The sequence below is a fragment of the Pseudophryne corroboree genome, chromosome 2, assembly GCF_028390025.1.
Source record: "Pseudophryne corroboree isolate aPseCor3 chromosome 2, aPseCor3.hap2, whole genome shotgun sequence".
Lineage (NCBI taxonomy): Eukaryota > Metazoa > Chordata > Amphibia > Anura > Myobatrachidae > Pseudophryne > Pseudophryne corroboree.
In genome coordinates this window covers 962,883,781-962,908,044 of record NC_086445.1, presented here as the reverse complement: position 1 = coordinate 962,908,044, position 24,264 = coordinate 962,883,781, and the positions used below count along the sequence as shown (strand labels likewise).

Sequence of the window (24,264 nt, the reverse complement as noted above, 5' to 3'; positions counted from 1 at the left end):
AAAAAACACTAAAAAACAGCTTAAATCATAGAATTTGGGGGTCATTTTGATCCCAAAGTATTATTAACCTCAAAAACCATAATTTACACTCATTTTCAGTCTATTCTGAATACCTCACACCTCACAAAATTATTTTTAGTCCTAAAATTTGCACCGAGGTCGCTGTGTGAGTAAGATAAGCGACCCTAGTGGCCGACACAAACACCGGGCCCATCTAGGAGTGGCACTGCAGTGTCACGCAGGATGTCCCTTCCAAAAAACCCTCCCCAAACAGCACATGACGCAAAGAAAAAAAGAGGCGCAATGAGGTAGCTGTGTGAGTAAGATTAGCGACCCTAGTGGCCGACACAAACACCGGGCCCATCTAGGAGTGGCACTGCAGTGTCACGCAGGATGGCCCTTCCAAAAAACCCTCCCCAAACAGCACATGACGCAAAGAAAAAAAGAGGCGCAATGAGGTAGCTGACTGTGTGAGTAAGATTAGCGACCCTAGTGGCCGACACAAACACCGGGCACATTTAGGAGTGGCACTGCAGTGTCACGCAGGATGTCCCTTCCAAAAAACCCTCCCCAAACAGCACATGACGCAAAGAAAAAAAGAGGCGCAATGAGGTAGCTGTGTGAGTAAGATTAGCGACCCTAGTGGCCGACACAAACACCGGGCCCATCTAGGAGTGGCACTGCAGTGTCACGCAGGGTGTCCCTTCCAAAAAACCCACCCCAATCAGCACATGATGCAAAGAAAAAGAAAAGAAAAAAGAGGTGCAAGATGGAATTATCCTTGGGCCCTCCCACCCACCCTTATGTTGTATAAACAAAACAGGACATGCACACTTTAACCAACCCATCATTTCAGTGACAGGGTCTGCCACACGACTGTGACTGATATGACGGGTTGGTTTGGACCCCCCCCAAAAAAGAAGCAATTAATCTCTCCTTGCACAAACTGGCTCTACAGAGGCAAGATGTCCACCTCATCTTCACCCTCCGATATATCACCGTGTACATCCCCCTCCTCACAGATTATCAATTCGTCCCCACTGGAATCCACCATCTCAGCTCCCTGTGTACTTTGTGGAGGCAATTGCTGCTGGTCAATGTCTCCGCGGAGGAATTGATTATAATTCATTTTAATGAACATCATCTTCTCCACATTTTCTGGATGTAACCTCGTACGCCGATTGCTGACAAGGTGAGCGGCGGCACTAAACACTCTTTCGGAGTACACACTTGTGGGAGGGCAACTTAGGTAGAATAAAGCCAGTTTGTGCAAGGGCCTCCAAATTGCCTCTTTTTCCTGCCAGTATAAGTACGGACTGTGTGACGTGCCTACTTGGATGCGGTCACTCATATAATCCTCCACCATTCTATCAATGTTGAGAGAATCATATGCAGTGACAGTAGACGACATGTCCGTAATCGTTGTCAGGTCCTTCAGTCCGGACCAGATGTCAGCATCAGCAGTCGCTCCAGACTGCCCTGCATCACCGCCAGCGGGTGGGCTCGGAATTCTGAGCCTTTTCCTCGCACCCCCAGTTGCGGGAGAATGTGAAGGAGGAGATGTTGACAGGTCGCGTTCCGCTTGACTTGACAATTTTGTCACCAGCAGGTCTTTCAACCCCAGCAGACCTGTGTCTGCCGGAAAGAGAGATCCAAGGTAGGCTTTAAATCTAGGATCGAGCACGGTGGCCAAAATGTAGTGCTCTGATTTCAACAGATTGACCACCCGTGAATCCTTGTTAAGCGAATTAAGGGCTGCATCCACAAGTCCCACATGCCTAGCGGAATCGCTCCGTGTTAGCTCCTCCTTCAATGCCTCCAGCTTCTTCTGCAAAAGCCTGATGAGGGGAATGACCAGACTCAGGCTGGCAGTGTCTGAACTGACTTCACGTGTGGCAAGTTCAAAGGGCATCAGAACCTTGCACAACGTTGAAATCATTCTCCACTGCACTTGAGACAGGTGCATTCCACCTACTATATCGTGCTCAATTGTATAGGCTTGAATGGCCTTTTGCTGCTCCTCCAACCTCTGAAGCATATAGAGGGTTGAATTCCACCTCGTTACCACTTCTTGCTTCAGATGATGGCAGGGCAGGTTCAGTAGTTTTTGGTGGTGCTCCAGTTTTCTGTACGTGGTGCCTGTACGCCGAAAGTGTCCCGCAATTCTTCTGGCCACCGACAGCATCTCTTGCACGGCCCTGTCGTTTTTTAAAAAATTCTGCACCACCAAATTCAAGGTATGTGCAAAACATGGGACGTGCTGGAATTGGCCCAGATTTAATGCACACACAATATTGCTGGCGTTGTCCGATGCCACAAATCCACAGGAGAGTCCAATTGGGGTAAGCCATTCCGCGATGATCTTCCTCAGTTGCCGTAAGAGGTTTTCAGCTGTGTGCGTATTCTGGAAAGCGGTGATACAAAGCGTAGCCTGCCTAGGAAAGAGTTGGCGTTTGCGAGATGCTGCTACTGGTGCCGCCGCTGCTGTTCTTGCGGCGGGAGTCCATACATCTACCCAGTGGGCTGTCACAGTCATATAGTCCTGACCCTGCCCTGCTCCACTTGTCCACATGTCCGTGGTTAAGTGGACATTGGGTACAGCTGCATTTTTTAGGACACTGGTGACTCTTTTTCTGAGGTCTGTGTACATTTTCGGTATCGCCTGCCTAGAGAAATGGAACCTAGATGGTATTTGGTACCGGGGACACAGTACCTCCAACAAGTCTCTAGTTGGCTCTGCAGTAATGATGGATACCGGAACCACGTTTCTCACCACCCAGGATGCCAAGGCCTCAGTTATCCGCTTTGCAGTAGGATGACTGCTGTGATATTTCATCTTCCTCGCAAAGGACTGTTGAACAGTCAATTGCTTACTGGAAGTAGTACAAGTGGGCTTACGACTTCCCCTCTGGGATGACCATCGACTCCCAGCGGCAACAACAGCAGCAGTAGGCGTTACACGCAAGGATGCATCGGAGGAATCCCAGGCAGGAGAGGACTCGTCAGACTTGCCAGTGACATGGCCTGCAGGACTATTGGCATTCCTGGGGAAGGAGGAAATTGACACTGAGGGAGTTGGTGGGGTGGTTTGCGTGAGCTTGGTTACAAGAGGAAGGGATTTACTGGTCAGTGGACTGCTTCCGCTGTCACCCAAAGTTTTTGAACTTGTCACTGACTTATTATGAATGCGCTGCAGGTGACGTATAAGGGAGGATGTTCCGAGGTGGTTAACGTCCTTACCCCTACTTATTACAGCTTGACAAAGGGAACACACGGCTTGACACCTGTTGTCCGCATTTGTGGTGAAATACCTCCACACCGAAGAGCTGATTTTTTTGGTATTTTCACCTGGCATGTCAACGGCCATATTCCTCCCACGGACAACAGGTGTCTCCCCGGGTGCCTGACTTAAACAAACCACCTCACCATCAGAATCCTCCTGGTCAATTTCCTCCCCAGCGCCAGCAACACCCATATCCTCCTCATCCTGGTGTACTTCAACACTGACATCTTCAATCTGACTATCAGGAACTGGACTGCGGGTGCTCCTTCCAGCACTTGCAGGGGGCATGCAAATAGTGGAAGGCGCATGCTCTTCACGTCCAGTGTTGGGAAGGTCAGGCATCGCAAACGACACAATTGGACTCTCCTTGTGGATTTGGGATTTCAAAGAACGCACAGTTCTTTGCGGTGCTTTTGCCAGCTTGAGTCTTTTCAGTTTTCTAGCGAGAGGCTGAGTGCTTCCATCCTCATGTGAAGCTGAACCACTAGCCATGAACATAGGCCAGGGTCTCAGCCGTTCCTTGCCACTCCGTGTGGTAAATGGCATATTGGCAAGTTTACGCTTCTCCTCCGACAATTTTATTTTAGGTTTTGGAGTCCTTTTTTTTCTGATATTTGGTGTTTTGGATTTGACATGCTCTGTACTATGACATTGGGCATCGGCCTTGGCAGACGACGTTGCTGGCATTTCATCGTCTCGGCCATGACTAGTGGCAGCAGCTTCAGCACGAGGTGGAAGTGGATCTTGATCTTTCCCTAATTTTGGAACCTCAACTTTTTTGTTCTCCATATTTTATAGGCAGAACTAAAAGGCACCTCAGGTAAACAATGGAGATGGATGGATTGGATACTAGTATACAATTATGGACGGACTGCCACGGTTAGGTGGTATAAAAAAACCACGGTTAGGTGGTATATATTATAATAATAATACAATTATGGATGGACGGACTGCCTGCCGACTGCCGACACAGAGGTAGCCACAGCCGTGAACTACCGCACTGTACACTGGTTGATAAAGAGATAGTAGTATACTCGTAACAATTAGGATGACACTATGACGGTATAAAGAATGAAAAAAAAACCACGGTTAGGTGGTAGGTATATAATAATAAATAATACAATTCTGGTCGGACGGACTGCCTGCCGTGTGCCGACACAGAGGTAGCCACAGCCGTGAACTACCGCACTGTACACTGGTTGATAAAGAGATAGTAGTATACTCGTAACAATTAGGATGACACTATGACGGTATAAAGAATGAAAAAAAAAACCACGGTTAGGTGGTAGGTATATAATAATAAATAATACAATTCTGGTCGGACGGACTGCCTGCCGTGTGCCGACACAGAGGTAGCCACAGCCGTGAACTACCGCACTGTACACTGGTTGATAAAGAGATAGTAGTATACTCGTAACAATTAGGATGACACTATGACGGTATAAAGAATGAAAAAAAAACCACGGTTAGGTGGTAGGTATATAATAATAAATAATACAATTCTGGTCGGACGGACTGCCTGCCGTGTGCCGACACAGAGGTAGCCACAGCCGTGAACTACCGCACTGTACACTGGTTGATAAAGAGATAGTAGTATACTCGTAACAATTAGGATGACACTATGACGGTATAAAGAATGAAAAAAAAACCACGGTTAGGTGGTAGGTATATAATAATAAATAATACAATTCTGGTCGGACGGACTGCCTGCCGTGTGCCGACACAGAGGTAGCCACAGCCGTGAACTACCGCACTGTACACTGGTTGATAAAGAGATAGTAGTATACTCGTAACAATTAGGATGACACTATGACGGTATAAAGAATGAAAAAAAAACCACGGTTAGGTGGTAGGTATATAATAATAAATAATACAATTCTGGTCGGACGGACTGCCTGCCGTGTGCCGACACAGAGGTAGCCACAGCCGTGAACTACCGCACTGTACACTGGTTGATAAAGAGATAGTAGTATACTCGTAACAATTAGGATGACACTATGACGGTATAAAGAATGAAAAAAAAAACCACGGTTAGGTGGTAGGTATATAATAATAAATAATACAATTCTGGTCGGACGGACTGCCTGCCGTGTGCCGACACAGAGGTAGCCACAGCCGTGAACTACCGCACTGTACACTGGTTGATAAAGAGATAGTAGTATACTCGTAACAATTAGGATGACACTATGACGGTATAAAGAATGAAAAAAAAAACCACGGTTAGGTGGTAGGTATATAATAATAAATAATACAATTCTGGTCGGACGGACTGCCTGCCGTGTGCCGACACAGAGGTAGCCACAGCCGTGAACTACCGCACTGTACACTGGTTGATAAAGAGATAGTAGTATACTCGTAACAATTAGGATGACACTATGACGGTATAAAGAATGAAAAAAAAACCACGGTTAGGTGGTAGGTATATAATAATAAATAATACAATTCTGGTCGGACGGACTGCCTGCCGTGTGCCGACACAGAGGTAGCCACAGCCGTGAACTACCGCACTGTACACTGGTTGATAAAGAGATAGTAGTATACTCGTAACAATTAGGATGACACTATGACGGTATAAAGAATGAAAAAAAAACCACGGTTAGGTGGTAGGTATATAATAATAAATAATACAATTCTGGTCGGACGGACTGCCTGCCGTGTGCCGACACAGAGGTAGCCACAGCCGTGAACTACCGCACTGTACTGTGTCTGCTGCTAATATAGACTGGTTGATATTTAAAGAGATATTAGTAGTATACAACAATACTATACTGGTGGTCAGGCACTGGTCACCACTCCTGCAGCAAAAGTGTGCACTGTTAATTAATATAATTGTACTCCTGGCTCCTGCTAACAACCTGCAGTGCTCCCCAGTCTCCCCCACAATTAATTATAAGCTTTTAATTTATACATTGATGACTGTGCAGCACACTGGGCTGAGCTGAGTGCACACAGACTGAGTCACACTGTGTGACTGACTGTGCTGTGTATCGTTTTTTTTTTCAGGCAGAGAACGGATATAGCAGAGAGAAGTGAACGGATATATTATATTAAATAAAAGTTAACTAGCAACTGCACTGGTCACTGACTGTGGTAAACTAACTCTGTCTGCGACTCTGCACAATCTCTCTCTCTCTATCTAATCTATCTCTATTCTAATGGAGAGGACGCCAGACACGTCCTCTCCCTATCAATCTCAATGCACGAGTGAAAATGGCGGCGACGCGCGGCTCCTTATATAGAATCCGAGTCTCGCGATAGAATCCGAGCCTCGCGAGAATCCGACAGCGTCATGATGACGTTCGGGCGCGCTCGGGTTAACCGAGCAAGGCGGGAAGATCCGAGTCGCTCGGACCCGTAAAAAAAAACATGAAGTTCGGGCGGGTTCGGATTCCGAGGAACCGAACCCGCTCATCTCTATTCTGAAGTTGGTCTGATGTATGGCTGGGTTATTTTGTTTCTGTGCAGGATAAATACTGACTGCTTTATTTTTACACTGCAATTTAGATTTCAGTTTGAACACACCCCACCCAAATCTAACTCTCTCTGCACATGTTACATCTGCCCCCCTGCAGTGCACATGGGGGGTCATTCCGAGTTGTTCGCTCGTTGCCGATTTTCGCAACGGAGCGATTATGTGGAAAATGCGCATGCGCATGGTAAGCATCGCGCATGCGCTAAGTACTTTCACACAAAACTTTGTAGATTTACACAAGGCCGACCGACGTTTTTTCATCGCTAGAGGGATCGTAGTGTGATTGACAGGAAGTGGGTGTTCCTGGGCGGAAACTGGCCGTTTTCAGGGAGTGTGCTAAAAAATGCAGGCGTGCCAGGTAAAAATGCAGGAGTGGCTGCAGAAACGGGGGAGTGGCTGGCCGAACGCTGGGCGTGTTTGTGACGTCAAACCAGGAACTAAACAGACTGAGCTGATCGCAATCTAGGAGTAGGTCTGGAGCTACTCAGAAACTGCTGCAAATTATTTAGTAGCAGTTGTGCTAATCTTTCGTTCGCTATTCTGCTAAGCTAAGATACACTCCCAGAGGGCGGCGGCCTAGCGTGTGCAATGCTGCTGAAAGCAGCTTAGCGAGCGAACAACTCAGAATGAGGGCCATGGTTTTGCCCAACTGCTAACAAATTTGCTGCTGCGATCAACTCTGAATTACCCCCTTAGCCCCTAGAAACTTCCATGTCACAAAAGTTTTAGATTTCCTTTTTATTTTTATACAATAGAATAAGAATTATAGTATGTTTAAAAAGTTATATCACTGGTTGTTAAGCGTGCCCCATAATAGAACTTTTTCCTCGAGTACTAAAACCCCTTTATCTATTATCTGATATGTTTTCAGTTCACTGTACCTACCCCCTACACCCTAAATATTCACAGCGACTGTCCCTACCCCTAACCTATCCTCCATAGCTATTTCCTCTAAATCATACGCAAGTTGTATGTGGTTTTATTGTTTTACTATAACTGTACTACTCCTTTATATTCTCTGTTTAGTCTTAAATATACTGACTCATTTTATACAGCTTGTGTTTACTGCGTTGCTTTACTCATAATGGAGGAATGAACAAAGCCTTGAAAAGTGATACATTTCACATTGATAAAGTATCAGCCAATCAGCTCCTAACTGACATGTCACAGACTGGGCAGTTTGAAAAATGTCAGGTAGGAGCTGATTGGTTGGTACTTTATCACTGTACAATTTATCACTTTTCAAGGTTTAGTACATCTGGCCCAATGACTCTTGTTGTTCCACTTTAAAAATGTTTCAGAAAAAAAGATTTTCTTGAAAACAATAACTCTCCTCTAATAGGCCCTACACACTGGGCGATATCACTCAAAGATATGAACGATCTCGTTCATTAATGAATGAGATACCGTTCATATATTTGAGTGTGGAGGCACCAGCGATGAACTATGCGCGGCCCCGCGCTCGTTCATCGCTGGTGCCCCGTCGGCTGTGCATGCAGGCCAATATGGACGATCTCGTCCATATTTGCCTGCACTTCTATGGAGCCATGTGACGGGGGGAGTGAAGTTACTTCACTCCCTCCGTCACTGTCCCCCTGCCGCCGGGTCGCCCGTCGGCCGCATCCGCCGTCGGGCAGCTCGGCGGCGGATCTTTAAATGTGTAGGAGGTGTGGATTATTAGATCTACACTAAAAAGGTCTACAGTCAATAGGTAAACCACTAATGGGCGACATGCTTTAGGCCGTCGGGGTCATAAGGTTGACATCGAATAGATACAGTAGAACAGGTCGACAGGCTTTTACATGTCTACCTTTTGACCATGTCGACCATTAGTAGTCTACCAATTGACTTTAGATCTTTTTAGTGTAGATGTATAGAACAGATACCATTTCCAGGGACAGTCCAATTGGTTTGTAGAACTGTTTGTCCCTGGAATTGTCCCTAGCTGTAATATTGATTGACTGCGCTGCAAAATTCCTCTTTCTCTGTGGATTTATGTACATATTAAGTTATTTATATACTGTAGCTCCCACATATGCCACAGTACTGTACAGAGAATATTTACTCATTCACATCAGTCCCTGTCCTAGTGAAGCTTAGATACTATGGGGGAGATGTATCGATCCTTGGAGAGATAAAGTACCAACAACGCAGCTCCTAACTGCTATATTACAGGTTGCGTTTGAAAAATGACAGTTATAAGAATGGTTGGTACCTTTCCACTTTATCTCTCACCCTGTATTACCTACCACATTTACACTAGGATCATTTATTATTATTTTTGTCTGATGTAATTGACCTACCAGTATGTTTTAGGAGTGGGGAGGAATCTGGGGTTCTCAGAGAAATCCCACACAATCTGAGAACATACAAACTCCACACCAATAATATCTTGTGGGAATTGAACCTAAGACCTCAGTGGCAACACGCAACACGGTAACTACTGTGCCACCATGCTTTTAGATTACTGTCTTTTTTTCCTACTCTATGTTTTGTAGGGTGATAGTTTAGGCCAAAATAATATTTTACTGTATGATCAAATTCAGTGGACGTAAAAGGATGGAATTTGCACTGTTCTAACAATTCCTAAAAACTATTCTGCTGATAAAATGTTTATGTGTGCTATCTCTGCTGCAGCGCAAATTGTTTTAAAATAAACAATAGTATATCTATGGATATATGCATTATATATAGCTATAGATATATTATACAATGGTATGTACTGTATAAGTGTATCTAAATGTACTATAAGTATATTATATTGTACAATATCTATATAAGCTTACCATACTATCCCTTTATACTGGAACACTAATTAATTACACAGATTCTGGCATTTCACCGTGTTTTACTCAGCCACAGAACCTGTGTAAGTCATGAGCGACCCAGTTTAAAGGGATTATATGGTAAATATATAGGGGGTCATTCCGAGTTGATCGCTCGCTAGCAGTTTTTCGCAGTCGTGCAAACGCTAAGCCGCCGCCCTCTGGGAGTGTATCTTAGCTTAGCAGAAGTGCAAACAAAAGGATCGCAGAGTGGCTACAAAAAAAAATTGTGCAGTTTCTGAGTAGAGCCAGACCTACTCCTATCTTGCGATCAACTTCAGACTGTTTAGTTCCGGATTTGATGTCACAAACATGCCCTGCATTCGCCCAGCCACGCCTGCGTTCTTTCAGGCACGCCTGCGTTTTTCCTGTCACGCCTGCGTTTTTTCGAACACGCCCTGAAAACGGTCAGTTGACATCCAGAAACGCCCCTTTCCTGTCAATCACTCTGCGGCTGCTATTGCGACTGAAAAGCTTCGCTAGACCTTGTGTAAAAATACTTTGGCCGTTGTGAAAGTATGCGTCGCATACGCATGCGCAGAAGTGTCGCTTTTTCATTTAATCGCTGCGCAGCGAACATTTTTATCTAGCGATCAACTCGGAATGACCCCCATAGGGAGAGAGAGAAAGATAGATATACTATCTATCTATCTATCTATCTATCTATCTATCTATCTATCTATCTATCTATCTATCCTGTATAAATGCGAAAGCCCTCACTCACTGACTGGCTTACTGACTGACTCATCACTAAGGGGGACATTTACTAAGCAGTGATATGAACGGGGAAGTGAGCCAGTGGAGAAATTTCCCCATCAACCAATCAGCAGCTCTGTATCATTTTATAGTATGCAAATTATAGATGTTACTTCAGTGCTGATTGGTTGCCATGGGCAACTTCTCCACTGGCTCACTTCTCCGCTCTTATCACTGCTTAGTAAATGTACCCCTAATTCTCTTACTTCTCTGTATGTTAGGAAGCTGAAATGTAACACAGGTATTCTTGAGGTGGGAAATAGGAAAACTACGTAGAATTGTAATAAACCTCCCCAAAGGGGATGAAAAGGGGGTTGACATAATGACGGTATCACCAATGCGGGGCTTGCGTTGCGTGAATAATAACACCAAAACTAACAATCGAATCAAAATTTGGATTACACCTCCAGTGTGTAAAATTTAATAAACTACAAAAATGGTCCTGTCACTTTTTTATCTATCTATCTATCTATCTATCTATCTATCTATCTATCTATCTATCTATCTATCTATCTGTCTATCTATCTATAGCTTTGTATGGATAGGTATATACTGTTATACTACTGTACATAGGGGGTAATTCCAAGTTGATCGCAGCAGGATTTTTGATAGCAATTGGGCAAAACCATGTGCACTGCAGGGGAGGCAGATATAACATGTGCAGAGAGAGTTAAGGGCCTTACTCACTTGGCGATGTGCCGCCGAGGTGCCCGACGGCCGACGAGCAACCCGGCGGCGGGGGGGCAGTGACGGGAGGAGTGAAGTTTCTTCACTCCCCCCGTCACCCGGCTGCATTGAAGTGCAGGCAAATATGGACGAGATCGTCCATATTGGCCTGCATGCACAGCCGACGGGAGACCAGCGATGAACGAGCGCGGGGACGCGCATCGTTCATCGCTTAAGTCTCCACACTGAAAGATATGAACGAGTTCTCGTTCATTTATGAACGAGATCGTTCATATCTTTCAGAATATCGCCAAGTGTGTAGGGCCTATTAGATTTGGGTGGGGTGTGTTCAATCTGCAATCTAATTTGCAGTGTAAAAATAAAGCAGCCAGTATTTACCCTGCACAGAAATAAAATAACCCACCCAAATCTAACTCTTTCTGCACATGTTATATCTGCCTCCCCTGCAGTGCACATGGTTTTGCCCAATTGCTATCAAAAATCCTGCTGCGATCAACTTGGAATTACCCCCATAGTACATAGCTATCAGTACATTTGTACAACACTAGTAAATAACTGGTAGTAATAATAATAATAATAATAGTGTGTGCTATGCGGTACAGAAGAATGCTAACACTACAGCAGGAACCCCACACTGATTGCTCAAGAATTTCTGGGACTCTTCTTCCTCTGCGGCTATTCCTAGAGGCATTGCCCCCTCCGCCCCACGGCAGGCCCCGGCTGAGTGGCAGTGGTTAGGAGGGGCCCGGCCCCGGCAGTGACAGCAGTGCTGGCTGCGTGGGTGGAAGGGTTAAGGAACCTGCCTGAGTGGATGAATGGCACACAAGTGGGAGGGCCCGTGTGCAGCAGCCGCGCCGGGTGAGGTGGAGGAGGATTAGTGGTGCGGGCGGGGGGAGGCTGTGACACTCAGACATTGCTGCTGCAGCGCCCTGAACCAGAGGCAGGAGGACAGAGACAGAGGATATAGCGGCGGCAGCAGCTCTCTGCACACACACCCGCTCTGGCCGCCTGCTCCGGGGGTATCTGGGGCACAATGTGTTGGCATCTGGGGGATGTGGAAATGCGTCCTGGGCTTCCCAGCCGGGGTAAGTGCGCTGCCTGCTCCAGCATTGTTGCTAAGAAATGGCCACGACTGTGCTACTGCTGCTACAGATCCAGCCCCATGTCTGACTCAGCCAGGCCGGGGAGGAGGGAGGCTGGGGACGGGGAGCACAGCATGGTGATTGCCTGCTGCTGCTGGCCCTGTGCTTACAGCAACCTATATCCATTTGCAAAGTTTGCAGGGTGGCATCATTAGGATGTAGTATGCAGGGTGGCATCATTAAGATGTACAGTAGTTTGCAGGGTGGCATCATTAGGATGTAGTATGCAGGGTGGCATCATTAGGATGTAGTATGCAGGTTGGCATCATTAGGATGTAGTTTGCAGGGTGGCATCATTAGGATGTAGTATGCAGGGTGGCATCATTAGGATGTAGTATGCAGGGTGGCATCATTAGGATGTAGTATGCAGGGTGGCATCATTAGGTTGTACAGTAGTATGCAGGGTGGCATCATTAGGATGTAGTATGCAGGGTGGCATCATTAGGATTTACAGTAGTTTGCAGGGGGTATCATTAGAATGTAGTATGCAGGGTGGCATCATTAGGCTGTACAGTTTGCAAGGTGGCATCATTAGGATGTACAGTAGTTTGCAGGGTGGCATTAGGATGTAGTATGCAGGGTGGCATCATTAGGATGTAGTATGCAGGTTGGCATCATTAGGATGTAGTATGCAGGTTGGCATCATTAGGATGTAGTTTGCAGGGTGGCATCATTAGGATGTAGTATGCAGGGTGGCATCATTAGGATGTAGTATGCAGGGTGGCATCATTAGGATGTACAGTAGTATGCAGGGTGGCATTAGGATGTAGTATGCAGGGTGGCATCATTAGGATATACAGTAGTTTGCAGGGGGTATCATTAGGATGCAGTATGCAGGGTGGCATTAGGATGTAGTATGAAGGGTGGCATCATTAGGCTGTACAGTTTACAAGGTGGCATCATTAGGATGTACAGTAGTTTGCAGGGTGGCATTAGGATGTAGTATGCAGGGTGGCATCAGGATGTACAGTAGTTTGCAGGGGGTATCATTAGGATGTAGTATGCAGGGTGGCATTAGACTAGTTTTGCAGGGTGGCATCATTAGGATGTACAGTAGTTTGCAGGGTGGCATCATTAGGATGTAGTTTGCAGGGTGGCATCATTACACTAGTTTAACAGGGTGGCATAATTGCAATGTAGTTGGCAGGGTGGCATTGTTACACTGTGGTTGGCAGGGTGGCATTACTAGGATGAAATGAAGTTTGCATTATCACAATGAGATGCACAGCCTCTGCGAGTGCTGCTGTGTGTATTGTAGTGCAGAGACCTTGCAGCCTGCATGCCCCCTTGTGTGAGGAGGATGTCTGGTTTTGTGATTAGACCTCTGGCTCAGGGTCTCATGGAAATGAGGTAATGCTGTACCTTGGGAATCTGGCAGTGTGTGACATTTACAGGGGAGGATACACACCCAGGGGCCATGTTCCCAACCCCCCCTTTCCCTCGATATATGCTACACAGTGGGAGAAAAGCCATCTATAATAGCTACTTACAGGAAAAGCGGGTTAAGAACTACCCTGGGGGAGAACGTGACCAACCATAGATGTCATTCTACCCCCAGGATGATGTCAGGGTGGAGAAATATAATAAGATAATGTGTGTTCTAAGTTGTTATGGCAGCTGTTGATGCTATTATATATGGTGGTGGAATTTAAAAAAAAAATGATACTGTAAGGAAAGGTAAATTAGCTTAATTTGATTTGTGGATGAGATGTGGACAGTAAAGTGCAAGCGGTGCGGGCCAGGGAGATGGCGCTTTACTACATCTGAGAGAGATTGTCAGCCCAAGTTCCGATGTTTTGCATGTGGCGGGTGTGATGCATCTCTTTCGTGGGGTGCTGGGGCTACAGAGAAACCTACCTGGAAGTCATGAGTAGAGTAGTACATGGATGTGTCAGTGACTCATGTCGGACAGTCAGTCCAGTCGCTGGCGTGTCTCCCAAGTTATGGTTGTAATCATCACACAAGTGCGGTTTATTTTAACCACAGCTGGCTCCCCCTGCATTGTTCTGACCTTATATTGCAATTTAAGATGTCACATCATGTAACACAAATGTGGGAGACAGAGTGATTGTTTCACATTGCTTTGGAACAAATTGTTATCTTTCTGCTCAAGAAAGGTTACAAAAAAATAAATACAATATAGAAAAATAATCTGGTTGCACAAGAGAGAAATAACTATCCCTTGTTTGTTGATGTTTGCCATATAATATTTTGTTCTGTTGCCGAGTTGTATATGTTGTTGTTTTTTCTTCTTCATTTATTTATTGTGATTAAATACAGTATCGTTGCTTATTCTAGAATTGCATCATATGTTTTGGGGGTTTTCTAATTGTATATCCCCCCAAAAACTCTAAAACTTTTGCTATTGTCTATAGGGACTGACCAGCGTGTGTGCTATCTGCGTGTGAGCTAGTGTGACGCACGATTATTATACGTTTAATAAAACTATTGCTTGTGCAAATTGTATGTTCCATTACTAATCATGATCAAACATACATTTGCATGGAAATCTGTTGCTCCTTTATAGTATTACGCTGCATATTTCCTGCAGCAGGACAACCTGATGCTATCCAGCCGTAGTAGAACCACAAGCCCCATATAAAGGAGAGTGTCATGTTATCTGGAATCGCTGCTGTTGCCTGTAATGTTGTCATGTGTTGTTTGTGTTACATGAATAGGTGTTTTTAGAATCAGAGAGCTGTGTAAATCATCTTGTGTTTTTGACCTACGTCTAAAACCATTACCCTTCAGAATAACATGTTGCCATCATGGAATTGTCATTGCATATTAGTCAATATTTGCCACCCTCAAAGTAGCAGCCGGCTAAGTGATGGGCAGCTTGGCATGTGCTCCCCTGGCCGTCGTGTTTACACTATTAGGGCAGTGTCCTGTTCGTTTGCTGATAGTCCTCGTGTCTTGAGTTTCCTTTTTATTTTTTTCTTGGTAATGAATTTAAATATATGTGTAGTATTGTGAGTCATCTGTTTCCTACTACATGGAATTTTGTGAAGGATTACATCCTGTTTATTTTTTATGTCATGGTGCAATAAATAACTTTCGTTTTTTTGCAAGCCATGGTATTGGTCATTTTCAGGTGTGGTCCAAGCAAGTTTGGTAACCTGCCAACTTTTTACCTAAATGAATGCTATGCCGTGTAATGTCTTTTTTTAAAAAATCCAGAGTTCTTGTCTCTGCGGCTTGACCGCCCCTATTTGTATGCCTGATGAAATAGCTGCCATCATAATGAGCCATCCTTGTACCAGATCCATACCGGGTGCAAGAGATGGCTCTAATTGTACACGCAACTGGGCATTGCCCAAAATTCTCTCAACACGCCCTCACTCAGCTTAGCCGACTTGCAAATGCCTCGTTAGCACCCAGTGAGCCATGGGCATACTTGACTGAGCTGCCTTTGACACAGAATCATCTGTAAATGTGCCGACGCATGCACAGTTGGTACAAATGGCGAGAGCTCGGCGATAAACAAACTTGTGTTTACACGTCTGCATTGGATCCTAAAAGTCATGAAGCCTCCTTATAGAATGCCAGCCAGTCTGTTCCAAACTGCACTGTTACAGGCTATGGGGTTTATGTACTAAGCCTTGGAGAGTGTGGGCGGAGATAAAGTTCCAGCCAATCAGCTCATAACTGTCATGTTATAGGCTCTAATTAGCAGAATTTGCTATCCTTTGTATCGCATGCTGGGGGCCGCCCATCGCAGGGCAAGGCAGCCCAGCATGCTGACCGGAGCCTCCCCCACTTCAACAAGCAGAAATTGTGAAGCGTTCGCAATTTCTACTTGTTATGCAGAAACTGTGGAAACCTCCTGCCGCGCAGCTTAGCTGTGGCCGCAGGAGACTCGCCGCCATCTTCCTGATCGCGGCAGCTGCGTGTGATGTCACGCAGCCGCCATGATCACGCCCCTGACGCCCCCGTTTGGCTGCTTCCACCCCCCCCCCCCCCTGTTCGCCCACTTCCACTGACGCAACGCTCCCCCTGCCACTTCCTCTGCCTGATTGACAGGCAGAGGCAATCGCATTTTCTGCGCCCCCCCCCCCCCACAGAAAATGCGGGCGCATGCACAGGACGGGCACTGCACGTGCGCCCGCATATTTTTCTCAAAAATTGTGGTTGGATCGCTTATTGCGATCCAACCTGAATTAGGCCCTTTACCTCCGTCCACGTTATCACTCTCCAAGGCTTAATAAATGGACCCTTATGTTTGAAAAATGACAGGAGCAGATTGGGTTGTAGTTTCTCTCTCCACTTTATTACTCTCTGAGGCTCAGTACATCTGCCCCTCAGAAAGTTGACCAGCTTCTGTGCAAATGTGGTAAGACTGATTTATATTTATATGAGACTTGTATGTCAGGAGGCCTTAGATTTAGATATTTTTCCACACCCTAGAATGTTAATCCATTTTGTAAAAAGGTAAATGGCCAAAGGAAAATCTGTTGAGTTTTGATTGAATCAAGAAACTTTTGAATTTATGATGGGAGGTATTTATTAATAAGAAAAAAAAAAAATTCGGGATACATAGGGTAAAAATGCCCTAAATTTATGAAAACTGCATCAACTCTATCTATCTATCTATCTATCTATCTATCTATCTATCTATCTATCTATCTATCTATCTATCTATCTATCTATCTATCTAGTATATTTACTGTGATGTGAGTGTAGATGTTTCCCATAGCAACCAATCAGACTCCACTTAACATTTATCTGGCTGCTTCTAGAAGATAATAGAATCTGATTGGTTGCTATGGGCAATATCTCCACTTCTTAAAAACTCACACCTTAGTAAATGTCTGTCTGTCCCAAATTACACTGTGTGCCTTTCCTCTGTGATGTTTGGCCTGGCATATGTATGATTTATTTTTTGCAGTCGTTTTATACCGTTTTATGATCATCCTGATTTGGGTGTCTCTGTTGTGCAGCCCTACAGTACATATTTTACTGCTGAGTTGTGATGGGTGCAGGTAATGGCATTGTATAGCCCTGCCTGCATTATATAGGTATGGCACTGGACTGAGCACCATTATTGCAGATTTATTTTGCCAAATAGTTGTGCCCCTAGATGTGTGCGAGTGTTAAAAAAAGAAATCCTGTAGTGTACCCTGACAGAACCTGATGATTTATGGTACGTATTTACATCTGAATGCAGCTTATTGTACAATGTCCTCATCCATTTCAGACCTGGAAGGGCTCCCTGTAGTGTTCGTCATTGTCTCTGTACCCAGGAACACTACTGTGCATTGGAAAGACCCATCCGCATGATTACAACCTTATCTCAATTATCGGCAGCCTTGACAAGCTCCTGAAACGTCTGCATATATGAATGTTTTAACATTACTCGTTGCTGTTTTCCATTAAGAATTTTGCTTTTCCATTAGGAATTTCTCTTGTTTTTAGTGGTCTTTTACAAATTGGTTTGAAATATTTGCATTCAAATCATCTTGCCATAAATGATTCATATATTGTACTACTGCCACCACCACAAGTTAATTGCAGGTTAATATGTTACACCTATATAGTTATATCCCTACATTGTATTTGCAATTGGGAGTAAATGCAGATTGCAGGTATCCAGGAGAGGAATGTATGTAATTAAACTTGTTGTTTCCTCATATTGCTAAAGGAAACTGAGTAGCTGACACAAGTGCATGTAATAAGCGGGTGTGGTTCATCAAATCGACAGTATCTAGGTCGACCACTATAGGTCGACAGTCAGTAGGTCGACATGGATGGAAGGTCGACAGGGTTTCTAGGTCGACATGTGTTAGGTCAACAGGTCTAAAGGTCGACATGAGGTTTATTTTTATTTTTGGTGTCATTTTCTTCGTAGAGTGACCGGGATCCCCAATTAGTGCACCGCGTCCCCTCGCATGGCTCGCTTTGCTCGCCATGCTTCGGGCATGGTGCCTTCGCTCCGCTACCGCTTCGCTCGGCACAAATTACCGTTCCAATCGTAGTCCACGTGGATCGTTAAGTATGAAAAAATTCAAATAAAGAAAAAAATGTGAAAAACTCATGTCGACCTTTAGACCTAGCACATGTCGACCTAGCAACCCTGTCAACCTTCCATCCATGTCGACCTAGTGACTGTCGACCTATAGTGGTCGACCTAAACATTGTCGACCTTCAGACCGGATCCCGTAATAAGCATGGTGTATGCTTGGCTTATAATATATTCTTATCTCATCCCTTATCCTATGGCGGTGTGTACTGTAGCATACGTCCAGGAAAATAGTAAGCATCTGTTTATGAGTACTGTACCTTTTTAATTAATAAAACTCTATATCTGTTTGTTATATTGTTTTGGAATGCGTTGGGAGGTTACAAGTACTGTAATAGATTCAGTGAATCCTATTTTCTATCTCTAAACTCCTCATTACTGTCTCACAGTTGCTTAGATGCACTCTACATCCAACTAGTGTTTCCAAGTCCAACATGTACATTAAGCTTAATATCCATATGCAGAGTATATGTATACAGTTCTCTTAAAGTTTGGCACCCCATCATGCACCATCTGGCCGATATCATCTATGTCATCTGAATGGCTGATGCTGTGGTGCATCTACTTTGGAATAGCTCCTGTTAAGCAAAATATAGGGGCTCAGTTATCAACAAGTGATAAAAATCTTTGTGAATGATAAAACTTGTTGCATATGATAAATGGTGCTCCAGCCAATCAGCTCCTGACTATGTGTTCATTCCTAACTGTCATGTGTTTGAAAAATAACAGATGAGAGCTGATTGACTGGAGAACCATTTATCATACACCATTTTCATGTCGACCTTTTGACCCTGTCGACCTTTTGACCCTGTCGACCTAATGTCTGTCTAACATATGGTGTCTATCTATTGACTGTCTAACTAGACACTATCTTTCATACCGGAACCACCCCTTTCACACCACACAAATAACTCGGTATCTTGCCGGGTTGACGCGGATCGCTGTGCAGTGTGAAGGGGGTCACTGACGGATTCCCGGGTTGCCTGATCCAGTAATTCAACCCGGGAATGGAGAAGGGTTATTCCCGGGTCAGGTACAGTGTGAACGGGTTGCGACACAGGACCCGTTCACAGCATAGGCAGAGGCGGTGTGGAGATGATCTCATCTGTCAGCACCGCCTCCGCATCCACCCCTAATGCTTAGTGGTATAAAAGCTGTAAGTCCGCTAAACTGCCCCACTTGTACTTGTTATCTTTAGTTTGTGAATCCTAAAATGATTAGTAGTAGCTATATACAGTGCCCGAAAAATTAGCTAAACTGTGCTAAAAAAAATCCTAGCTCTATCTTAAGGGCTGCTTAGGAGATGGCATATGTGTACACCATACTGCACTCTTAAGCCTCAGTCTCTGTTGTCAACTCCCACTTATGTAACAAAAAGCAGATCATTATTCATAACGCCTGCCAATATGATTTGCTTATTTACAGACTTACAGAACACTATCTCTGCTTATAAGCGAAAGTAGTTTCATCCTGCAGAGCAATAACTGTGCTTGGAACTAGCCTAACTATTGTGGTGTATTTTTCCCATGTCACAGACACTAGTGTTCCTGTCACCTGACAGAGGCAGCCATTTTGTTTACTGAAGCATTTATGAGAGAGCCTCTCAGACCTCCTGCCTCAGTTATGTCACTGATTTCCATTGAATCGATAGGTGGCATTCTCTGTAGTATTGGTTCTCCAAACAAAATAGCTGGCTTAGCGGTGTGTAGTACAGTCAGTGTTCACTCTAGGCTGTTTTAGCAGGGCGCCGCGCCCTGCCCGTTTTTTAGCAGGCAAAACCCGCCCTGCCCCTTTTGCGGCGCCCTGCTAGAACAGCCGCCCGCTCCCTGCCCTCCCGGCGTGTATAGATGCCGTGCACATGCGCGCGGCATCCATTCACGCATTGGGAGATGGCTGGGGGAAGCCCAGCACCGACGGAGGTGCTGGGCACGCCCCCAACAGTGACGTCGCCGGCCACAGACGCTCTCTATAGTAGCGTCTGTGGGCCGCACCGCCCCCTAAAATGACGTAGGCGTGGCCACGCCCCCTAATTTGCGTGGCCGCCTTCCCATTTTGGACGCACACGCGGCTTCACCGCGCGCGCGCACATGTGCCCCCGGAGTCCGGCGCCCTGCCCCTTTTCACTCCTAGAGTGAACACTAACAGTGATTCACAAACTTTTTTTTTTTGGCGGCCCCACAGAATCAGGATTGTTTTCACGGCACCCCTAGGCCAAAAGTTTCTAATTGAGACAGTCAGAAAAAAATATAAAATTAAGTAAATTGTGTTTATATGTCATCCTAGGTTTAGTTGTGTGGTGAGGGACAGGATTCACTTCTGTTCGTCCACATTTTTTATAATGGGAAGCCACAAGCAATGGTTTTGCCTATGACATTGACCATAAATACAGTAATTTAAACTGGTCATGGACCACCAGCCCAGGACACCCCTGCAAGTTCCCCAAGGCACCTCAGGGTGCCACGGCACCCAGTTTGGAAACAACTGGTTTAGGCAATGTTTATACTAATGTCTTTGACATAGGAGAAAATACACCAAAATCGTAATAATGTTTGAGGGGTCTATTTACTAAGCCTTGGGTGCAGATAAAGTACCAACCAATCAGCTCCTAGTTGCCTTTGTTCAAGTACAGCCTGTGACATGGCATTTAGGAGCTGATTGCATGGTACTGTATCTCTATCAAAGGCTTAGTAAGTTTATAAAATAGACCCTCTGGGTATCGTCAGTATGCTGGCAGCGGGGCAAGTGCAAAGAGTCCCCTTGCGACTGCCGGCATCTCAACTGCATACCGCAAGAACAACTAATTGGATTCTAGCTATCATTTTATTGCCTGTGCTGTATCAATTATAGTTGAGTCTGATTGGTTGCTTTGAGTTAAGGGGGGTACTCACGGGAGAGATGTGTGCTGAGCGATCTTAACACAGACCGCTCAGCACACATCTCTCACCCCGCTCAGCACAGCGCGATGTGCTGAGCGAGGGGGGAAAGCCGACGGGGGGCCGCTCACTTCACACAAGGGTGAAGTGAGCGACCCGCTAGATTGAGCCTGAATGCAGGCTCAATCTAGCACCGGCCCCACGCATCGCTATCGCTGGGGGGCATACACGCGGCTGATCCGTGCTTAAAATCTAAGCAATCTAGCAATTTATTAAGCCTACCTATTCATGAGAGTGTCCGTTTTATGAGTGCATTTTAAAGTAACTTTTAGGTGGCTACAAACACTCATGATGAGGAGCAGTGGCTTGCAGTGAGGTAAATGGCGCAAGTCAAATATCGTCTCTTGTCTGTGTGGGAATTTTCACACACATTGAAGAATGTTGCAGTTTGCTGTGTGAAATTGCAGAAGCATTCTCCTACAGGGGTTTCTGCATGTGTTAAGTTGCCACTTGTTTTTAAAACTTAACCAGATCACTGTAGTATAATTGCAAGGACACAATACTTAGTTGCCAAGTGTCCCAGAGTTCAAATATTTCTACCCTGGACCGTTACGCACATACTGTATAGTATTACCATTGTTTAAGTCACTAGTTGGACTCATCTTGCACATGGGGCACAGTTTTAAGAATGCCCCTATAAGGACATGGAACTATAGGTGAGCAGCCTTATTAAAGGGATTTCAATTATTAAAATCGCAAAGAGGTTATGGAAACTGTTTACAGTGGACAAATGTTGCCTCAGTGTGGTCCATTTAAGACTTATAAATCTAAATGTATTAAGTTAATACAAAGCTTTCTCTAATCAACTCATCGTACCAGGGATCATTCTGTGGACAAGGGCATGTCAGGGAATGGAAGATCCCAGCAAGGAAGGGGTTCTTTATTGTAAGGGTATTGATGGCAAATTTGCTAGCAGAATATAAAAACGCATAGGATTCCTTTCTTACAAGGAATGCTAATTTGTAGCTACAGTTAGTAGACAATGATATGGGGGTGATTAACACAGGGAATTTATCGGATTGCAGTTTGGTTTGGGAAACCATTTTTGTGATTTGCTTAAAAAAAAATGAGATTTTGAACAGAAAAGACAGAATAAACCCCCCTGGCATATTCAGTTAAAACTGAAAAGAAATCCTGAAATTTGATTCTTCAGTGAGCCTGAAAGAGTCTGTGTGGGCGGCAGGTCAGGAACTTCTCCTCCCCGCTTGCCCTGCCAGCCAGGCTGTATGTGTAGGGGGTGTGAGGAGGCTGTATTTATATGGGGCAGGAGGCAACTGTATGTTGGTTTCTTTAAGGAATAGGGACTGAAGTAAATTCTTAAAATCTTCTTTGTTCAGTGCTGTGCAATATAGTGGCGCCATATACTATCAGTTATTTATGCAGCTCTCACACATTCCACAGTGCTAAATAGAATATTTCAGTCATTCACATCAGTCCCTGCATCAGTGGAGCATATTCCATATCCAATGGACACCCTAGTGTTAGTTTTTTGTCAGAAGCTAAATAACCCACCAGTATGTTTTGGGGTGGGGTTTGTAATATGGGAGAGGACCTATGCGCACAGCGGGAACACACTCAGATACAGGGAGAACATACAAACTCTTCACAAATCCATGGTCATGAAGGTAATTTATGAGATAGTAATACTAACCACTACGCCAACCATGTTAGCCAAAATATAAACATATTGTAAAAAAAGAAAGAAAGAAATAAGAGATTTATTGGTACGAACTGTATTTTACCATCAAAATCTATCGGCATATGTATTAAGTCTGGAGAAGTGATAAAGCAGTGGTAAGTGGAAGGTGATACCGCACCAGCCAATCAGCTCCTAACTGTCATTTTTCAAACCTGTTATGATTGGCTGGTGAGTTACCACCTTCCTCTCATTACTGCTTTATCACTTCTCCAGGCTAAATACATCTGCCCCACTGTCTCCTGGCACCCTATGCTCTTTTCTCTGAGTCTTTCTTTTGGGTTTATCATTGGTGTAGTAGGGGTTTGGTTGTACATTGCAGACATTCTTCTGTACATCAGCCTGTAGGAAGCTTAATCAAGTTCTGTCAAAGGTAGGGCATGCTGGGATTTGTGGCTCCACAATAGCTGAGCAGACAGCTCGGTTAGTATTGAGCTGCAAGCACTGTGTTACTGCCTGTTTCTGGCTGTTTCTGGTTACGTGGGACTTATGTCACGGACATCTGTGTAAGTGCAGGAGAGTGCTGCTAGGGTGCGTAATGAAGTCATTTACACAGAAGGTGCTTGTTGTGATAATCTTTCAAGAACATCGCTTCAACGTGTCACCACAGTTCTTCTGGATCACTTCAAGCAAAGGAAGAAGGAGGAGTTGAAATGTGAATTTATCTACGTAATATACTTTTCTTAATTTTTTTTTATTTATTTTTATCTGATGCACAATAGAAATGTCTTGTTGACATTTCCATTGTAATTCCAGTTTAATCTGGAATCTGTGTGGAAATGAGGAGGAGGAAGCAGATTGAGCAGTGTTTTGTTAGTTTACAAAGGTGGCTCTTGCCTCTACAGTATGTTCTGGAAAAGAGGATAAAAGAGGTAATTGCAAAGTTGCTTATCCGCCTGTCAGTATCTACCTCATCAATCTGTTCGTTAGTATTTCGTATTGGCTGAAATATAGTTGGAGTTTTGTTCACACTAGGGATAAAAACAAGCAGGAATAATGAACACTCTCTTTATTTACCCACTTATTTTAAGGTGGGCACACAACTTGCTAGATATAGCACACGTGTTATGTACATAGAGTGAGAGCGGACATGATTTTGTGGGCTATGTAAATATTCATGCGCACGTTGCTTATTAATTTGCTAGGGAGACCTATCGTTACTTACACAGGGATTCCTTGTGAATTGATAGGCTGCATTAATTCACCTCCCGGAATGGCTGCTACCACTGTGTGTGGCTGAGTGAGACCATATTGTGAGCTTAGAATTGGGTGGTGTATGCTGTATAAAACACCAGCTCTGGTAGTAGAAGGTAGAATTCGGACTCCTGAGAGGAGTTATGTTCACCAGAATCACTTCCAGTTTTTGGTCATGTCTGTGGTTTCTGTCACAAATGTTCCCCTTGGGGCTTGAAGAGCTAGAGAGTGTAGGGACCTAAAAACTGTGATTTAGC

At 44.7% G+C, this 24,264-nt stretch overlaps 1 protein-coding gene and 1 long non-coding RNA gene across 2 annotated transcripts in view; one reads left to right on the top strand and one right to left on the bottom strand.

Annotated features, from left to right (window-relative positions):
- LOC135050153 (uncharacterized) overlaps nt 1–14,134 on the bottom strand; it is a 309,431-nt gene extending 295,297 nt beyond the window's left edge. The window contains exon 1 of the long non-coding RNA XR_010241556.1: nt 14,023–14,134. This is a non-coding gene — a long non-coding RNA (uncharacterized LOC135050153). The remainder of the gene's footprint in view (nt 1–14,022) is intronic.
- Nucleotides 11,761–24,264, top strand: part of NRIP1 (nuclear receptor interacting protein 1) — a 109,231-nt gene continuing 96,727 nt past the window's right edge. The window contains exon 1 of the mRNA XM_063956350.1: nt 11,761–12,108. The gene's annotated coding sequence lies outside the window, so the exon portion shown is untranslated. The remainder of the gene's footprint in view (nt 12,109–24,264) is intronic.